This window comes from Eleutherodactylus coqui, chromosome 3, assembly GCF_035609145.1.
Source record: "Eleutherodactylus coqui strain aEleCoq1 chromosome 3, aEleCoq1.hap1, whole genome shotgun sequence".
Lineage (NCBI taxonomy): Eukaryota > Metazoa > Chordata > Amphibia > Anura > Eleutherodactylidae > Eleutherodactylus > Eleutherodactylus coqui.
This window is the reverse complement of record NC_089839.1, coordinates 118,203,824-118,222,169: the sequence shown is the minus strand read 5'-3', so window position 1 is coordinate 118,222,169 and position 18,346 is coordinate 118,203,824.

The window sequence follows — 18,346 nt, the reverse complement described above, 5'->3', positions numbered from 1 at the left end:
AAAATAAAGCTGCAGGATGGGCTAGTTGTTGGTTTTCTAACAGATGCTATCTTGGAGGACCTCAAGGAAAATGGCTGTACAACTCTGCATCAGCATGGGTTTGTGAGAGGTCGCTCCTGTCAAACCACCCTGATCAGCTTCTTTGAGGAGTTAAGTTTTAGACTGGACTAGGGAGAGTCATTGGATCTTGTGTATCTGGACTTTACCTAAGCGTTTGATACTGTGCCGCATAAAAGGTTGATATATGAAATGAGAACGTCTGGGTGAGCGTGTGTAAGTAACTGGTTCAATTATAGAAAGCAGAGGGTGGTTAAAAATGGTACATACTCTAATTGGGTCACCATTACTAGTACCACGGGGCAGTATTGGGTTACTGGTGGGATACCGTTGGAGGCAGCATTGGATCCTATTCTTTTTTTTTTTTTAAACTCGTTTTATTGACAAGTTAACAACTAGTACAACACAACAATTGCAGTACATAGACTTTCATAAAGTTTAGATTCAGGCATCTATAAGTTATACAGTGTTGGTTACATACAGTACTCTCCAGTGGAGAGGAATGAGGGAGTAAAGAGGTAGTGGGGAAGTAGTGTCTTCTGGAAGATATATAAAAGAGGGATAGAGGTGAGGTAGCTTGAGAAGGTGAATCCATATAGGGGGTGATCAGTTTGTGTCTTTGAGAACGTTGCTGCCTTTGTAGTACTGATATGGCTAGGGTAAGGGGTTGCTGAGGAAAGGGGGTCAGCGACGAGTCGCACCACTGGCCCCATACCTTTTGGAATTTGTCTTGGCATTTTCATGCTTTGTATACTAAGTTGTTGTACGGTATGGTTGCATTGGTGATCTTTCTCCACAATGTCAGAGTTGGACCCCTCGGGTCCACCCAGTGTGGCGCGATAACCTTTCTAGCAAGAAATAATGCTTCCCGTAAGAAGATTCTATTATAATGGTGCCAGTGTTCGACATCAAGGATGCCGAAGAGGCAAATTTCTGGGGTAATGGGAACCGGGACGTCCAGGATTGTGGATAATAAGTTTATGACTTCGTTCCAGTATGACTGGATGTGTGGGCAGTCCCAAATCATGTGCCAAAAGTCCGCGTATGTGCAATTGCAGCGGATACAGTGTGGCGTTGGGTTTCTGCCGATCTTGTGAAGCCTCGCCGGGGTGAGGTAGCATTGGTGTACTATATAAAGTTGGGTCATTTTGTTATTTGCTGAGGGGGAGACCGATAGAGAGGATTCTAAGACTTCTTGGAAGGTTTCTTCTGTCAGTGTTGGGATTAGGGACTTCCATTTGGAGAGGGCTGGAGGGATTTCCCGGGCGGCTTTTGCGGTTGTTAGTTGGGAGTATAGTGTTGAGATAAGGCTTCTGGGGCCCTGTGATCTTAATATGCCTATTAACGGATAATGTGATATATTGCTGTTAGCCGGTGGGAATTGCGCCTGGAGTGCGTGTCGAATCTGCAGGAATTTGTAGAAATGGATTCGGGGTATTTGAAATTGGTTTTGCAGTTGCTCGAAGGATAGGAAAGTGTTTGAGTTATATAGGTCACCCAGATTTTTTATGCCGTGCTGTTTCCAAGCTTCAAGATCGGGTAGCCGTGTTAGCTCCCGTAGACCGGGGTTTTTCCACAGTGGCATATCCGCTGTTATGTCGTCAAACCCGTTCACTTCCCTGGCCAGGCGCCACACTTGTGCCGCCAGTTTGTGGATGGGTAGCATTCCTCCTGCCACTGTGGTGGGAAATTCTAGCACCGGCCAAAGGCTGGGTATGTCCAGGTTTAAAGCTAGATGTGCTTCCGGATTAGGTAGCAGGTTGTCTCCTAGCCAGGGTTTCAGGTGCACCAATTGACCCGCTAGATAGTATAGGAACAAGTCTGGGAGTGCCGCCCTGGCCTCATTCTTGGGTCTTTGTAGGGTGGAAAGTTTAAGTTTTGGTCGGGAGCTACCCCATATAAAGGTGGTCATAAGAGAGTTCATGGTCCGGAAAAATTTCCTTGGGACAGGCACAGGGATGTGTTGTAGAATATAGAGGCACTTGGGCAGGACTATCATTTTGATTAAGTTAATTCGACCCGCCACTGACAGAGGGAGAGATCCCCAGGTCTTGAATTTGGATCTATAGAGATCGATTAGGGGATGTATATTTAGATCAAGGACCCGGTTTGTCGTGTTGGTGACCTGAATGCCCAGGTATTTGAAATTGTTTGATATTTGTAGACCGCAGAATGAATCTAGCAGTCGCAACGGGCTTTGTGTGGAGACTGGCATTAGCGCAGATTTTGTCCAGTTTATATGTAGTCCTGAAAATGTTCCGAATTCGTTAATAATTTCCATAGCACGGGGCAGGGAGGTCATTGGATCAGACATAAAGAGCATAAGATCATCAGCCTATAACGCCACACGATCTTCCCTATCACCTATCTCTATTCCACGATATATCGGGCATGTCCGAAGTAGGATGGCCAGTGGTTCTACTGCCAGGGCAAAGAGGAGTGGGGATAGGGGGCATCCCTGCCTCGTGCCCCTGTGCAGGGGGAAGCACGGGGAGCAGGTGCCATTTACAGATATTGCTGCCAAGGGTGTTTTGTATATTAGCGTGATCCAATGTATGAATTTTTCTCCGAACCCGAATCGCTTTAACACCTGGAGTAAGAAAGGCCATTCGATGGAGTCGAAGGCTTTAGTGGCGTCCAAAGAGGCCAGGGCCCATTTCCTCTTCCCCTCTGAACCTATCTGCGTTGTAACCTGTACCCGTCGTAGGTTTTCTCGTGTAGATTTTCCTGGCATAAATCCGGTTTGATCCGGGTGGATAATATTTAGGATAACAGTGTTGAGGCGTCTAACCAGCATTTTAGTGAGAAGTTTGTAATCTGAATTGAGGAGGGAAATGGGTCTATAGGAGCCGCAGTCTAGTGCATCTTTTCCTGGCTTCAAGATAAGTACAATCGTGGCCTCATAGAAGGATGGAGGGAGTGAACCTTTAGCGTACGCCGCATTGTAGGTTGCTAATAATGTGGGTAAAAGCGTTTCCTGATATTTGGCGTATATCTCTATTGGCAAACCGTCCGGGCCGGGGGCTTTGCCACTCGGTATCTCTTGAAGGGCTTCATAGCGTTCCGTCATTGAGAATGGGGCATCTATAAGGGCCTGTTGGTCTGGGGTAAGCGTCGGGAAGGCTAGATTTGAGAGGTAGTTTTCAAGTTCTTGTTGGGAGGCGTGGAATCCAGTAGCGTATAGCTCACTATAGAAACGTTGAAAGCGCTCTCCTATAAGTTTCTTTTCATGAAGGATCTCTCCCGTTTCAGAGGCGATATGAAGTATCGATGGGGAGGATGAGTTTTGGTGTACCAGGTGCGCCAGTAGGCTACTGGATTGATTGCCTAGTTCGTAGTATCGCTGCTTTGTAAAGAAAGAGGCTCTACGGGCTTTCTCTTGTAGGTGTATTAGGTACTGTCTCCCCTGTCTCAACCATTGCTCTCTGCATTCTTCGGTTGGGTTCGCTACATAGGCCGCCTCTAGGCGCACATACTGGGACGCCATTTCTTGTTCTAGCCTGGAGGAGTCTCTCTTAATGTAAGATATGGAGGATTTTAGGGCGCCCCGTAGAAAGGCCTTTAATGTTTCCCAGAGTGTCACTGGGTCAGCGTCTGCCTGCTTTAGCTCTAGGAAGCTGGTCAGTTGGTCGGGAATCCTGTCATTTGCACCGAACAGGTTTAACCAAAAGGGATGCACGCGCCAGTTATGCCTGTGAGAGTGTGTCCCCGGAGTAGTAATTTCGATGCGCATGGGGGAGTGATCCGATATTCCTCTGGGCAAGTATTCGATTTGGGTTACTGCTGTGCATAGTCTGGCGTTCCCGAGGCAGTAGTCTATTCTGGAAAGAGCGTTTCTGCCGACAGAGTGGCATGAGTATTCGCGGACCGTTGGTCGCCTAGCTCTCCAAGCGTCCCTCCAGCCCACCTCCTGCATAAATAGGGCTAAGGGTGAGGAGTTACTCTGTGTTGGATGAGTTTGTAGGGCATTGAATCTATCCATTTGGGCATCTAGTACCAGGTTTAAGTCGCCCATGCATATTACCGAGGCGTTAGGGTATTGGGAGGCGAATTGGGCTGCCTGATGGAGGATTGTGGTGATCGCTGGCGGAGGAAGGTACACCGCTATGATTACATAGGGAAGGGATTCGATCCATGCCTGGATAAAAATAAACCTGCCCTCCGAGTCCCTAACTGTGCTTCCCGGTTCCCATCTTAGTCTTTTATGAATTAGGATTGAGACACCTCTAGCGTATGATGAGTATGTTGAGTGCATGGACCACTGAATCCATGGTTTCTGTATCATTCCTGTTTTCTCTGGGATCATGTGTGTCTCTTGGAGGGCTATTATGTGTGGGTTGTGGTTTCTAATGTATGAAAAGATCATAGATCTTTTCCTAGGGGTGCCCATTCCTCGCACGTTCCAGGAGAGTATGTTAATGTTTGCCATGGGCATAGATGGTTTTGTATATATGGAGGGAGAGGTCGCCTGTGGGGAAAAACTGGGTTAGAGAGTAGCTCGCTGTTGGGTTCTTACGTGCTTCCGATAGATGCTGTAACCATCGAAAGTATGCTATGTTGTCTATTAACATTGTACTACAAAAACTTGTTTTTACGTTTGCTTCCAATATTTCACCAGTATGAACTTGTTTAGGTAGAGTAAACGTTTTAACCATGGTCAAACAATAAACGTGCATGTGGTGACGGGGAAGACTGTGCACCTAAAGTACGGTGTCAAATCTGGGCACAGTCAAACAGATCAAATCTGTTTGAGCTCCGGGGGCCCCCATCGTCACAGGTGTTTAACTTTTAACCGCCCAATGAGGGGCTCTCTTATATGGTAGGGGCGGCAGTGGCTCACCGTAATCGGTTCTGCCCGTCTGCCGTCGCTGAACCCTTAGGACAGACAGAGTAAATAAGGGATTTTAGTGTAGTATATATTGGGGGGCAGCATGAGGGAGGAGGGGGGGCGGGGCTAGGAGGAGAAAGAACAAGAGGGCATCGGGGAGGGGGGAAAGAAGACATGGCATATATCAATTCTGATGGTAGTGAGTTAATCTCGCTCTATGTCCACGCCACCCGCCACCCCCTCCCCCCTACCCGAGTGGATTCGTCAGCTTGTCATTGGCGCCTGGGCGATCTCGGCATGCGATTAAGCCAGTCCTCAGCCTCTTCTGGAAAAGAGAAGAAGGTGGTTTGCTCGTTGTGCACTACCCGGGCTGGGTACATCATGGAGTACGGTATGGAAGCCTCTCTCAGCCGGCGTTTGACAGCCACGAAGGATGCTCTGGTTTTTTGGAGGATGGCAGAGAAGTCTGGAAAAACAGAAATATTAGCATTCTGGTATTGGAGAGGTTGCGTGCGCCTAGCAGCCTGGAGGGCTATGTCTCTGTCCTTGCTGCTGAGGAGCCTGGCTAGCATCGGTCTCGGGGGTGCGCCTGGAGGTGGAGGGCGGCCCGGGACCCTGTGAGCCCGTTCAGCAAAGGCTGCTGTAAACTTGGCTTCTGGCAAGAGCTCTTTCAGCCAGGATTCCATAAAAGAGCAGGGGTCTTGGCCTTCAGCACGTTCAGGTAGGCCTAGGATTCGAAGGTTGTTTCTACGCAGCCTATTTTCCAGGTCGTCAGCGCGCTGGGCCCAGGCATTTGCGGCTTTATTGAGTTCAGTAAGTTTGTCAGGGATTGGAGCCACGGTGTCCTCAAGTTGGGATATGCGCGTCTCAGCCTCGCTTACTCTGCCTCTAAGGCTATGCATATCTTGTCGTAGCAATCCTACATCGATTTTGACTTCTTCGATTTTCCCAGTCAAGGATGAGGTGCTAGAGTGTATGGCCTCGAGAAGCTGTGCTGTGACTTGTCTTAATGTTGGCTCTCTCTCCATCTCGGGGGTAGGGGTGGGGCCCATGGCGCCGGCATCTGTCGCTTCCGATCTAGGAGTTTGGGGTGGGGTGCCGTTTGTTGGTTCTAGTACGAAGGCTTTAAGGCGCTCTGTTATTGGAGGGGGAGTGCTGCGGCTCATCTTGGAGGACCTGCGGCCGCCCCGTCTGCGGGAGGAGGATGGCGGTGGTATGTTTGCGGTCTTTGTATATTTTGGGATCTGTGGAGAATCCCCTGCAAGATGGTAGTTCCAGATGTTTAGATGGGTGAGAGAATTGGGTGAGAGAATTGAAAGAATAGTAGCAAGTTCTGGGTGGGATAGTGTGTCTAACTGTTATCCAGGACCTTGGTCGGCAGGTAGTGTTGATATGGGCCGCGGTGCGGGGAGATGTGGAGGGTCACACCGAGGTGTGGAGATTGATGATGCGCACCGGTAAGCTAGCAATGGCAGCGTTTGGCTGGCTTTTAGGGTGGGGGTGGGTAGCGGGTTTAATGGCCGGCGGTCTGCGGTCGTGGCTTGATGTTGACCTGGTGTGTCGTTGGCCAGAGGTGGAGTAGTCAGCTGGGGAGATGCCCTTCCAGACTGTGATCAGCGAGAGCGCGTTCTGCACAAAATGGCGTCTTGGATGCGCTCCTGAGGTTGCTGCAGTGTGGGAGTAACCTTACAGGGTATATAGTCTGCTAGTATTAGCTGACTATATAGTGTCTTGGCTTATGCCCTGCTGGGCTTTTACTGCCCTTATTGCCTCTGGCACAGTGGGGGGGAGGGTGCAGTTGGTCTGCACTATGCACTTTCAAGCCTCTCTGGAAGGCAGTTCTGCAGCAGGGGTGGATGTTCCTATCCTTTCCCAGGCACCCCGCGGCCCCTCACTGGTGTGGTGTAATGTCTACAGTGAGTGCAGGCAGGGGTGTCGGGTCCAGCGGGTAATGCCAGACAGCGGGGGTGAAGGTACCTGCCGGCAATCTCTCCGCTCCGCTCGTTACCCGGAAAGCCGCCCGGCGGTCAGGTCTGTGAGTTCGCAGTCTCCTGATGCAGTCATTGGCTGGGGTCCTCCCTTCTGTCGGACGCTTGTTTCCTCCGCGCTGGGGTTTTCTCGCTGCGCCGCTGGAATTCTCTGGGTGGGAGGCTGTGATTTGTCGCGCCGCTGCGCCTCGCCGGAAGTCGCAGTCGGCGGTCTGTGGAGGAGCCGGGCCGAGGCTGGGGTAGCCAGAGGTCCGTTGGGGTCTCCTCAACGCTGCCGGGGATAATCACCTGTCTGTTGGTGAGTTATGGAGTCCACTCGGGGGTTCAGGCGGTCAGGATATCTGCAGGATGTTGGGGTTCAATACAGAGCTCTGGTAACTTGCGTCTTCACAGCATGGCTGCTGGTCACGCCCCCGGATGCTATTCTTTTTAATTAACCCCATTGTGGAGGGGTTCAGTAACAAATATTTGCAGATGATACAAAACTGTGTAAAGTAATTAACATGAGGACAGAATGCAGTTGGACCTGGATAAAATGGGAATTTTGGTGGAAAATGTGGTTTAACGCTGAGAAATGTAAGGTTATGCACATGGGCAGGGAAATACATGTCATTATTACACTAGATGGGAAACCACTGTGGCACACTGACATAGAAAAGGACCTGGGGGTTTTAGTTATAGGGATTGGACTTTCTGATAAGCTGCCACCATAGCACTACCTGCCACATGTAACACAACCTGAACTTATATTTGAAAGAAAAAAAAAAGCTGAGTATTCATTTTAGCAGAATTCTTGTATTCTAATTGACCCACCTTGAGTCACAGATGGGTTCCCTGAGTTAAGGCACCTTTACACACAACAAATATTGTTCAAAAGCCATCTTTTGAAAGATATATGCCCATCTTTCCCCCGAACGATTATTTTATGTTCGGCATAAAGGCCATCATTCAGCAGAAAGAGCTGATAGCAGGAACTTCACACTGTGTTTTCCGCAGGAAGCACTGATAATAGAGATGAGCGAGTAGAGGCGGGGGCGGATGGTAGTACGGAAGAGCAGGGGGAGCAGGCAAGAAGCTGGGTGACAGAAAGGAGGGATAGAGGGAAAGAGAACCAGGGAGGCTAGTCCTGAACTGGCACAACCCAACAAGTTTGCAAGATTGGCAGATGAGGGGGATGCCATTACAGAGCCAGCACCGCTGCAGCACGACACGCCCTCTGAACGCCAGGGGGATGACTGCTCCAGTGAGACGGGAACGGGGAGCGTAGGGCAGGCTAGACAGGTCCTAGTGGTGTGGGACTCAATTATTAGGGGGACAGAGAGGGCAATCTGCCACAAAGACCGGTATCGTCGAACGGTGTGTTGTCTTCCTGGCGCTCGAGTTCGACACATCGCGGATGGGATTGACAGATTACTGGGAGGGGCTGGTGAGGATCCAGCAGTCATGGTGCACGTTGGCATCAATGAACAAATTAGAGGTCAATGGAGGGCCCTCAAAAATGATTTCAGGGACTTAGGGTCCAAGCTTAAGGCGCGGACCTCCAGGGTAGTTTTCTCGGAAATACTACCTGCACCTAAAACCACACTAGAAAGGCAGCAGGATCTTAGGGAGGTAAACAAGTGGCTCCGGAGTTGGTGTAAGAAGGAGGGATTTGGGTTCCTGGAGAACTGGGCTGACTTTGCTGTCGGCTACAGGCTCTACCGTAGGGACGGGCTGCATCTTAATGGGGAGGGTGCAGCTGTGCTGGGGGAGAAGATGGCTAGAAGGCTGGAGGAGTGTTTAAACTAGGGGCTGGGGGGGTGGGCAAAATGAGAAATGGTGGGGTAGCCAGTGTAGATAGCGACCTGGGTCAAAGATATGGGAATGGGGGTCGAGGGGGTTAGTACAGTTAGAAATGTGAGGTCAGCCATTAGTACGAATAGCAACAAAACGAATTTAAAAAACAAAACTAATGATATCAATTGTATGACCACAAATGCACGAAGTCTGATTGGTAAAGTGGGTGAGCTTGAAGCAAGAATGACTGATGAGAGTTATGATATAGTTGGAATAACGGAAAAATGGCTTGATGATAAGTGTGATTGGGCGGCGAATTTACAGGGGTACAATCTCTTCAGAAGAGACCGAAGGAACCAGAAAGGGGGAGGGGTATGTCTGTACGTCAAATCGAACTTAAATCCAAGACTACAGGAGGACATAAGGGTAGGAGAATAACAGGTGGAATCTCTGTGGGTAGAAATACAGGGAAGAAAAAATAACAAAATCCTGATAGGGGTCTTCTATAGACCACCAAAAGCAACAGACGAAACTGAAAATTTACTATTAAGGCAGATAGAAGAGGTGTCAAACCGCAATGAAGTAATTATAATGGGGGTTATCCAGATATAATATGGGAAAATGAGACCTGCAAATCTTACAGGGGTGATAAATTCTTGAGAGTAATTAAAGGGGTTGTCCCGCGCCGAAACGTTTTTTGTTTTTTTTTAACCCCCCCCCCCCCCCCGTTCGGCGTGAGACAACCCCGATGCAGGGGTTAAAAAAACAAACCGGAGAGTGCTTACCTGAATCCCGGCGGTCCGGCGTCTTCATACTCACCTGCTGAAGATGGCCGCCGGGGTCTGCTCCCTCCGTGGACCGCAGCTCTTCTGTGCGGTCCATTGCCAATTCCAGCCTCCTGATTGGCTGGAATCGGCACGGGGCGGAGCTACACGGAGCCGGCATTCTGCACGAGCGGCCCCATTGAAGACAGCAGAAGACCCGGACTGCGCAAGCGCGGCTAATTTGGCCATTAGAGGCCGAAAATTAGTCGGCACCATGGAGACGAGGACGCCAGCAACGGAGCAGGTAAGTATAAAACTTTTGATAACTTCTGTATGGCTCATAATTAATGCACAATGTACATTACAAAGTGCATTAATATGGCCATACAGAAGTGTATAGACCCACTTGCTGCCGCGGGACAACCCCTTTAAAGATAATTATCTGAACCAACTGGTGCAGGAACCAACAAGAGGGAGGGCCATTCTGGACTTAGTACTAACTAACAAACCGGACCGAATAAAGGGGGTACAGGTTGAGGGGCACTTGGGGAACAGTGACCACAATACAATCAACTTCCAGCTGTCATTCAATAAGCAGTCTTATCAGGGAGCGACAATTTTTGCAGAAATTGATTCACCAGCATCTGTTAGTGCAAACCAATATTTGCTATACAATATGCTATTGTGGTCAAAATTCAATATTAAAGGTAAACTTGGCTCAGGAGACTAACAATAAATCACAAAGCATGGGATGTGATCTAAAGTAATCTGTTTATTGACGGATAGACAGCAGCTTTTATACCGGTACATAATCTAATTACAATAATTCAGATCTATTACAATTCATTTATTACCATTGGTCAAAGAAACATAAACAAAATATAAATATGCAAGATAAGGACTTTAACATCTAAAATGCCAAACAAACGCACACAAGCGCATAGTTGAACAAGCATGATTAAAGGGGTTGTCCCGCGAAAGCAAGTGGGTCTATACACTTCTGTATGGCCATATTAATGCACTTTGTAATGTACATTGTACTTACCTGTTCCGTTGCTAGCGTCCTCGTTTCCATGGAGCCGTCTAATTTTCAGCGTCAGCGTCTAATCGCCAGATTAGACGCGCTTGCGCAGTCCGGGTCGTCTTCTTTTCTGAATGGGGCCACTCGTGCCGGAGAGCGGCTCCTTGTAGCTCCGCCCCATCACGTGCCGATTCCAGCCAATCAGGAGGCTGGAATCGGCAATGGACCGCACAGAAGCCCTGCGGTCCACCGAGAGAGAAGATCCCGGCGGCCATCTTCAGCAGGTAAGTAAGAAGTCACCGGAGCGCGGGGATTCAGGTAAGCACTGTCCGGTTTTCTTTTTTAACCCCTGCATCGGGGTTGTCTCGCGCCGAACGGGGGGGGGGGGGGGGGGGTTGAAAACAAAAAAAAACCTGTTTCGGCGCGGGACAACCCTTTTAACTTCTTGGAACAATAAATCTAAACTATAAGTTGTTTAGAGAGAATGTTTAGGAACATATCAAACTAAAGCCAGTCTAAATGCTACAGTCGCTATCTTCTGGAACAAATACCTTAATGATTCACTCAAGGCTTATTAAATAACCATTTCATATCCATAAATCCTGGAGAAGGAGGACAAATGAATATAGTGAAAAGAAACACAGAAGATGGCTACAGGCCTATAAAATAGCTACACATAGGATAGAACATGAAGTCATATTAATTTCACTAACAGTTCCCCCTTTGGCGGCCGATTCATCATACTACTCAGCTCCTCCCCCATACTGTCAATGACATGACCTCTTCCCTAATCCCAAAAACTTGAGCTAACCACTAGGGAATGTGTTGCCTTACCTAACCAGGAAGATGGTTTAGGAACCATCCATAATCTGCGGATTACACCCATGTAGGCTGTTCCTAGCTCGTCCCTAAGGCCTCTATTCTAAGCCTGGGCCTGAGAGCAGAGGATTTATGTCTGCTGCATACTGGGATAGATGATGAAGCATGACACAACCATTTAGTCATATCTGAGTTGGATTTCACCTAAACAAAAAAACCATATTTTTATTTTTAACAAAACATAAACTACAAATCTGTGTATTAACAGACCCGTGAACCAATTATTGTACGAATACTAGATCAGGTATGCACTGAATGCAACAGCTAAGGAGTATACAAGTTTACCACTATACTACAAAGTATGCAGAAAAATCAGCAAAAGCCAAGAATACACTGAACCAGGAAGTCAATCAAAAAATTCACTGGGGCAGCAGAATCAACTAGATGGAAGTAAATCTCTTTCACTGTGAGGATTCTTCTATACTCATAAAACTTAACTTTTAATAAATTATCCGTCTAAAAGACTTCATGCTAAGCCTGACACAAACAACACACAAACATAAAATACCAAGAAGGTATATAATTGCCATGCACCTTAAAGGGGTTGTCCCGCGGCAGCAAGTGGGTCTATACACTTCTGTATGGCCATAATAATGCACTTTGTAATGTACATTGTGCATTAATTATGAGCCATACAGAAGTTATAAAAAGTTTTATACTTACCTGCTCCGTTGCTAGCGTCCTCGTTCCCATGGAGCCGACTAATTTTCGCCCTCCGATGGCCAAATTAGCCGCGCTTGCGCAGTCCGGGTCTTCTGCAGTCTTCTATGGGGCCGCTCGTGTAGAATGCCGGCTCTGTGTAGCTCCGCCCCGTCACGTGCCGATTCCAGCCAATCAGGAGGCTGGAATCGGCAATGGACCGCACAGAAGCCCTGCGGTCCACGGAGACAGAGGATCCCGGCGGCCATCTTCAGCAGGTAAGTATGAAGACGCCGGACCGCCGGGATTCAGGTAAGCGCTGTGCGGGTTGTTTCGGCGCGGGACAACCCCTTTAATGACCAGGAAGCATAGAGCCAAGGGGGGAGAACATATAACCCCTAGTACATACATAGGAGGGATAATCCAATCTCTTATATTGAGACAAAAAAGTAGTATAGAGGACTAAAATTAAGTCTCTAACTTATTTAGAAGATAATTGCCTCTACCCTCCACTAATAGTTCCTGTGATCTTATCTTGTTGTAAGGATCAATTATAAGTAGTACCGGATCTACCCTATACAGATGATATATCCATAATAAAAACTGCTCTGATGGTCTGAATTTATTCGGGTTTAGGAATATCCATGAATGGCTTCCGAACACCAAATACGGGATTCAACGCGTTTCCACCGTAAGTGCAGGTTTCGTCAAGTAGCAGCATAGTTAGATGGTTACTCTAGTTTAGCCCTCTATGATCTTTAGGACCAACTTTCAATAGGATAGAGAAATGAGTACAAATCAATTAGAGCTGGAACTAGTTAAAGGGGCTGTCACGCGCCAAAATCAAAATTTTTTTTTTCAACAGACCCCACCTTAGCAGACAGTTAAAAAGAATGCATTTGTTTTTTTTGTTTTTTTTTAAATTCGCTTACCTGCATCCCCGTTCTGCAGCTTTGAAGATTCTTCTTTTCTTCTTTCAAAGATGGCGCCGCTGGTCTTCTGCCACGGTGCACCGCGGGTCTTCTGCCACGGTGCACCGTGGATTTTCTTCTCCAGTCTTGCATTCCACTGCCGATTACAGCCACTTCATTGGCTGATCGGCACCACGTGACGGAGGCGGAGCTACGATGACGCGGAGAAGAGGGAGGAGCCAGGACGCAGCTCGTGAGCCCGGAGGGAGACAGAAGAGGATTCCTCTGTGAGCAAGCGCGACTGTTCGTGCAACCAGAGAAGAGGCTTCATCGTCGCCATGGAGACGGGGACACCAGCGCCGGAGGGGGTAAGTGTATAACTTCTGTATGGCCAATATTTAATGCACGATGTATATTACAAAGTGCATTAATATGGCCATACAGAAGTGCATAACCCCACTTGCTGTCGCGGGACAACCCCTTTAAGCCAGCATACAAACCCCCCACCTCTATCTAAACAGGAACCAAAATAACAAACAGGTAGCAGCACCAGCCCCGTATGGTAGGCTGGCGGCTAATGATTCTTGCAGTGCACAAGTCAGGTTTATATCTGAGCTGAGCTCCGGCCCTGCCAGGAGGTCAGAGCCTAACTGGCCAATCAAAACAGGCAGCCTAGTGCCTCCCTCAAAAGAGTGTGTATAATTAGAGATGAGCGAACGTACTCGGATAGGCACTACTCGTCCAAGTAATGTGCCTTATCCGAGTACCGCTGTACTCGTGCAGAAAGATTCGGGGCGCTCCGCTGCTGACAGGTGTCGCAGCGGGGAGCGGGGCAGAGCGGCCGGGAGAGAAGGAGAGAAAGATCTCCCCTCCATTCCTCCCCGTTCTCCCCTGCAGCTCCCCGCTCCGCAGCGCGTCCCGAATCTTTCTGCACGAGTACAGCGGTACTCGGATAAGGCACATTACTCGGACGAGTAGTGCTTATCCGAGTACGTTCGCTCATCTCTATGTATAATCAATTTACAATATTCTTGAGATCAGGCCCAGTATAAATTTAATCATTATGAGCCTCGGGTAGAGCATAGTGACTTATGAGCCTTATGTGGCACAGAGTAAAAGCTCCTGCCTCCGACCCGAAGGCATGCATGTTCAAATCCCACATGAATCAGGTAGTTGGCTCAAGACCGCCTCAATCCCTCCGAGGTCGGCAAAATGAGAAACCAGCCTGGTGGGGGGGCAATGAACAACAATTACCCGAAAGCGCTGCACCACAAGTTGGCGCTATACAAACACCAAGATTCACTCATTTTTATTTATTAGTGCGGGTGTCAATGCCACAAGCCGATGGGTTATCCCCGCTATTTAAAGTGATGGTAATAAATACCTGATCACTCCAGGCTGGTCCCCAGATCCTATAGTGTGGAGAGCGCGGCTCCCGTTGCTAGGTAGCGGCAACCCGTTATGACATAGGTCACATGACCACGCCGTAACTTCACAACGCTAGTCGCGTGACCACGCCATGGAGAGAGCTTGCTCCCCTCTCACCAGATGTAATATGGGCTGGGGAAGGGACGTACAATTGATACCGCCCATGAACCGCCTCTTCACATCGCATCATATGCCATGGGAAAACAGGTTATCTGGACTACGTATCTAATACACACGCGTGTTTTGAAAGTCTGCACAGATGGAAATAGACACGCTACTTATCTCGAGGTGTGCCCAGCGGCGGTAATAAATGACCAGCCTAACCATTTGCTGCAGTCCCCTGTTGTATGTACCTGTGTTTTGGGCCCTCTCCTACTGTATGTCTGGTAAAAGGCCAATATGGATAAGTCCTATGGGTTTTTGTGTCAGTAGCAGGGTTGCCATGTTTTCCCCTCTGGACTAGTGCACTTTTCCTTACAGGCTACTGTGACTGAGGCCGGTTGTGTAAGGCACAGTGGCCCTCGTTTTAGGTGCACTATATGTTACACTCTCCCATTTTGCCATATTTGCCTTGGTGTCAGGACCCTTTTAAATAAATCCTGTACATGTGTGCGGTTTGGAGGAGTTGCATAATTTTTTTTATGCTCAAAGCGTCCAGAGGCCCCTTTTTTTTGAAGGAGAGTTACTCTTAGCTTGTGCCTTTATTTCTGCAACAAATGTGTAAAAAAAACTCACATCTTAAATATCACATGATTCTCCCAATATATAAGTAAATATATCTTGGTATTTGATTTATGAAATTCCTTGTTAGCATAGCCCCGCCCAATGATATTGCGTCATAATGAAAGGATCCACCTACTGGTAAAACGTATACTCTAGCATCTGTTTATACCTATATCCCTGCAATAACTGGGTAAAAAACTACAAGTATACGCCAGACGTAATGACGTCATGACGTTGACACATGACCTGCTGATGCTTATGTGACCAGATATGCTTTGTATGAAACCATGCCTTCCTACCACCACAAGGTGTCACTATAGCCTCACAAACTACAACTGTACGTCGGACGTGATGACGTCATGACACAATCACATGACCGGGAGATACCCATGTGACCTGGCAGGTCCTCCAGGAGAATATGACTCTTGGCATTAATAGTTGGTAAGTTCATATATTAACACCATATTAAGCGATCTTCTGTGACGTCCTCGCTCCAGGGGATTACATATTACGGAGCATCTTATCTATAAGCACAACCTGGTTGAACTTTAGCATTTAAACTGCTCTCCAGTACGTGTTCATTTGGTTCCAGGACCTGGGAGGTCATGTGACCGGCACTGTACCTTAAGATGATTAATGCGCTTGGTTTAGCAACGGATCGGATCTATGAAGGAGGCCAGCTGCTATTAGATCTAGGTCTCTCTTATACTCCACTGGAATTAAAAACATTTGAGTAACCCTTTGGAACGGAATCGCACATTATCTCTCTATGAGAGTTGCTCCGCCCAAATTTGGGTGGGGTTATAAAAGCAAGCATTTCTGATTGGTTAAGAGATTACACACCTTCATTATGGGAGGATCTGCATGACTATAAGAACTCTAACAGACATAGAGCTCACTCATAGCTACCAGTCTACCACAGAGGCTGGTGCTGCTGCCTTTTTTTGTTTTTGTTCCTGCTATCTTTTTGGGGGGAAACTGGGTGTATTTATCTTGATCTACCTAGTGATAGAATTGTCTACCTCCCTCTCTCTAAAGGTTATGATTTCCCAATCTGGGGACTAACCGTTTAGCTGGAAGCTATTTTTCTTGGGGGGAAACTGGGTTCATTTACCTTGATCTACCTAGTGATAGGATTGTCTACCTCCCTCCTCCTAAAAGGTTATAATATCCTAATCTGGGGATTAACCGTTTAGCTGGAAGCTGATTTGTTTGTAAAAACTCTCTTATGGTTCCTGATGAGGCTACGTAACAGGTAGCGGAAACGCGTTGAACCACTGATTTTTGAACCTACAAAATAATTGAGCTGGCAGTTTGGTGTACTGCATTATAATTTTTGGTGGCTACAACTCGCAAAAAACGTTGGCAAGCTACAGCATTTTGATATCAGCTTTATATCTGATTTCTCTGAAACTAGCCAAAGTAGCGTGAATACTCTCTCACCTACGGCATTTTTTGACAGTCTATGCATTTTTCTCTATATGGGAGGAATAACGCACGTGCTCTAAAAAGCGGATACAAGTCCCCCATCTATTGAATATCTATAGCTGTCTATACAAGCTGGAACACCATTCTTAACGAGCCTATCCAACTAGCTCTAGGATATATACCACGGAGAACAAAAATAGAAACTTTAATTCCGTTGGGAGAAAATATCGGTTCCTAGGCAACGTATATACTGCTTTCCCCTCATTTGACATAGGGGTGCAGTTTTTTATTTATTTGTGTCTAGAGTTTAGGACTTTGTGTTACAAACTCCTTTTTATTTAGTTTTTCAATAAAAGCTATGTTTTAGAGACTTAACTGAACCCTACTGTGACATATCTATTTTTCATCAAGGTGTTCGTCCTGCAACTGTGAAACCCCTAGCTTGTGCTGTGGGGTCCTGTAGTACTACGGTTTTGAGGAGCACATTTCCACAGGTGTGGCATGATTGTGCTGGCTGGGTGTGGTGATCTCCTGCTAGCCAATCCCCCAGGTTTTTGCTCACATATATACCCAGCTCCTGTCAGTGTCTGTTTGGTGTCCAGGGTGAGCAGTCATATTTCCTTCTGTGTTGCAGCTTGCTGTGTGACTTGTGTCCTGTTACTTCTGTGTTGCAGCTTACTGCGTGACTTGTATCCTGTTGTCTGTACGGTTGCTGCTTGCTGTGTAAACTGGTGGTGCTGGATCATGTGTCTCGTTAGAGTAGGGACTGCGAGACACGAGGACCTTTGATCGCTGGGCTCGCGGCTTAAGTGACTTGCCCAATTCACAATCTAATCCCTTGTATTTATATTTCAGCTATTCATCTTCCTAAGGGCTCCTTTCCACTGATAGTGATATCGCTGCTAGAAAATCGCAATGTTAAAATCGCATCGCAACGCTGCAAAATCGCATTGTGATGCGAGAATCTGTTTTGCCATTACACTGTATGGGCGACAGAAAAATGCAAAATGCTGAAACAATCCTCTTGCTGTGATTTTTATTCTTCGCATCACAGCTTGCCCTTAAACATCGCTAGTGGAAAGGTTGTCATAGAACAACATGTGTGGGACTTTCTTGCGAAAGTTCGCACTCTCGCATCGCACTGAAAACGTGTGATTACCTCGCCAGTGGAAAGGAGCCCTTAGGGCTCCCACTAACTTGCGTTTTTTTAACGTTGCGTTTTTTTAAAAGCGATTGTCAATGGGAATTTCTAATGTTAAAAACGCAACGCAACTTGCGTTTTTGGTGCAATGCGTTGCGTTTTTAACATTAGAAAGTCCCATTGACAGTCGCGTTAACAAAAAACGCAGCATTAAAAAAACGCAAGTGTGTGGGAGCCCTTAGCATGCGGGGATGTTTGACGAGTGTGTTGGCCGTCTGTCCTATGTTATGGCTGTCTGTGAGTCCAGTCCGCAGTACACAGGTCTCTGTCCAGTTGGTGTTACTGTCAGCATATCCAGTCTGAAATCCGTTTCCTATCCTGTGCTTGTTATATCCCTGTCTCTGGGCATGTTCATGTGGGCCTTGTGCCACACGAACATACTAGATGCCCATTTTTAATGAAGATAATGTCCTCCACCAATTTCCAAAACATTTAGGGGCCACACAAAGGAAAGGAAAAAGTTGAGCCGTAGCTGCAGACAGTCGTCATCATCCTGTAATTGTTATTGAAAATTGCTGGCCATCCATAAGGAAGGATTAACATTACCCAAGTACTCCCATTAGCATTTTGCGCCTAGTAAAGGCTTGCAATGAACATACACTGAGCCGTAAGAGGGAAGACAGACTTTTTTTTTTTTTTATGATCAAGGCAGGTGGGACTGAAAGCTTCCCAATTTCTGTCTAGCCAGCCGCCCATAGCATTC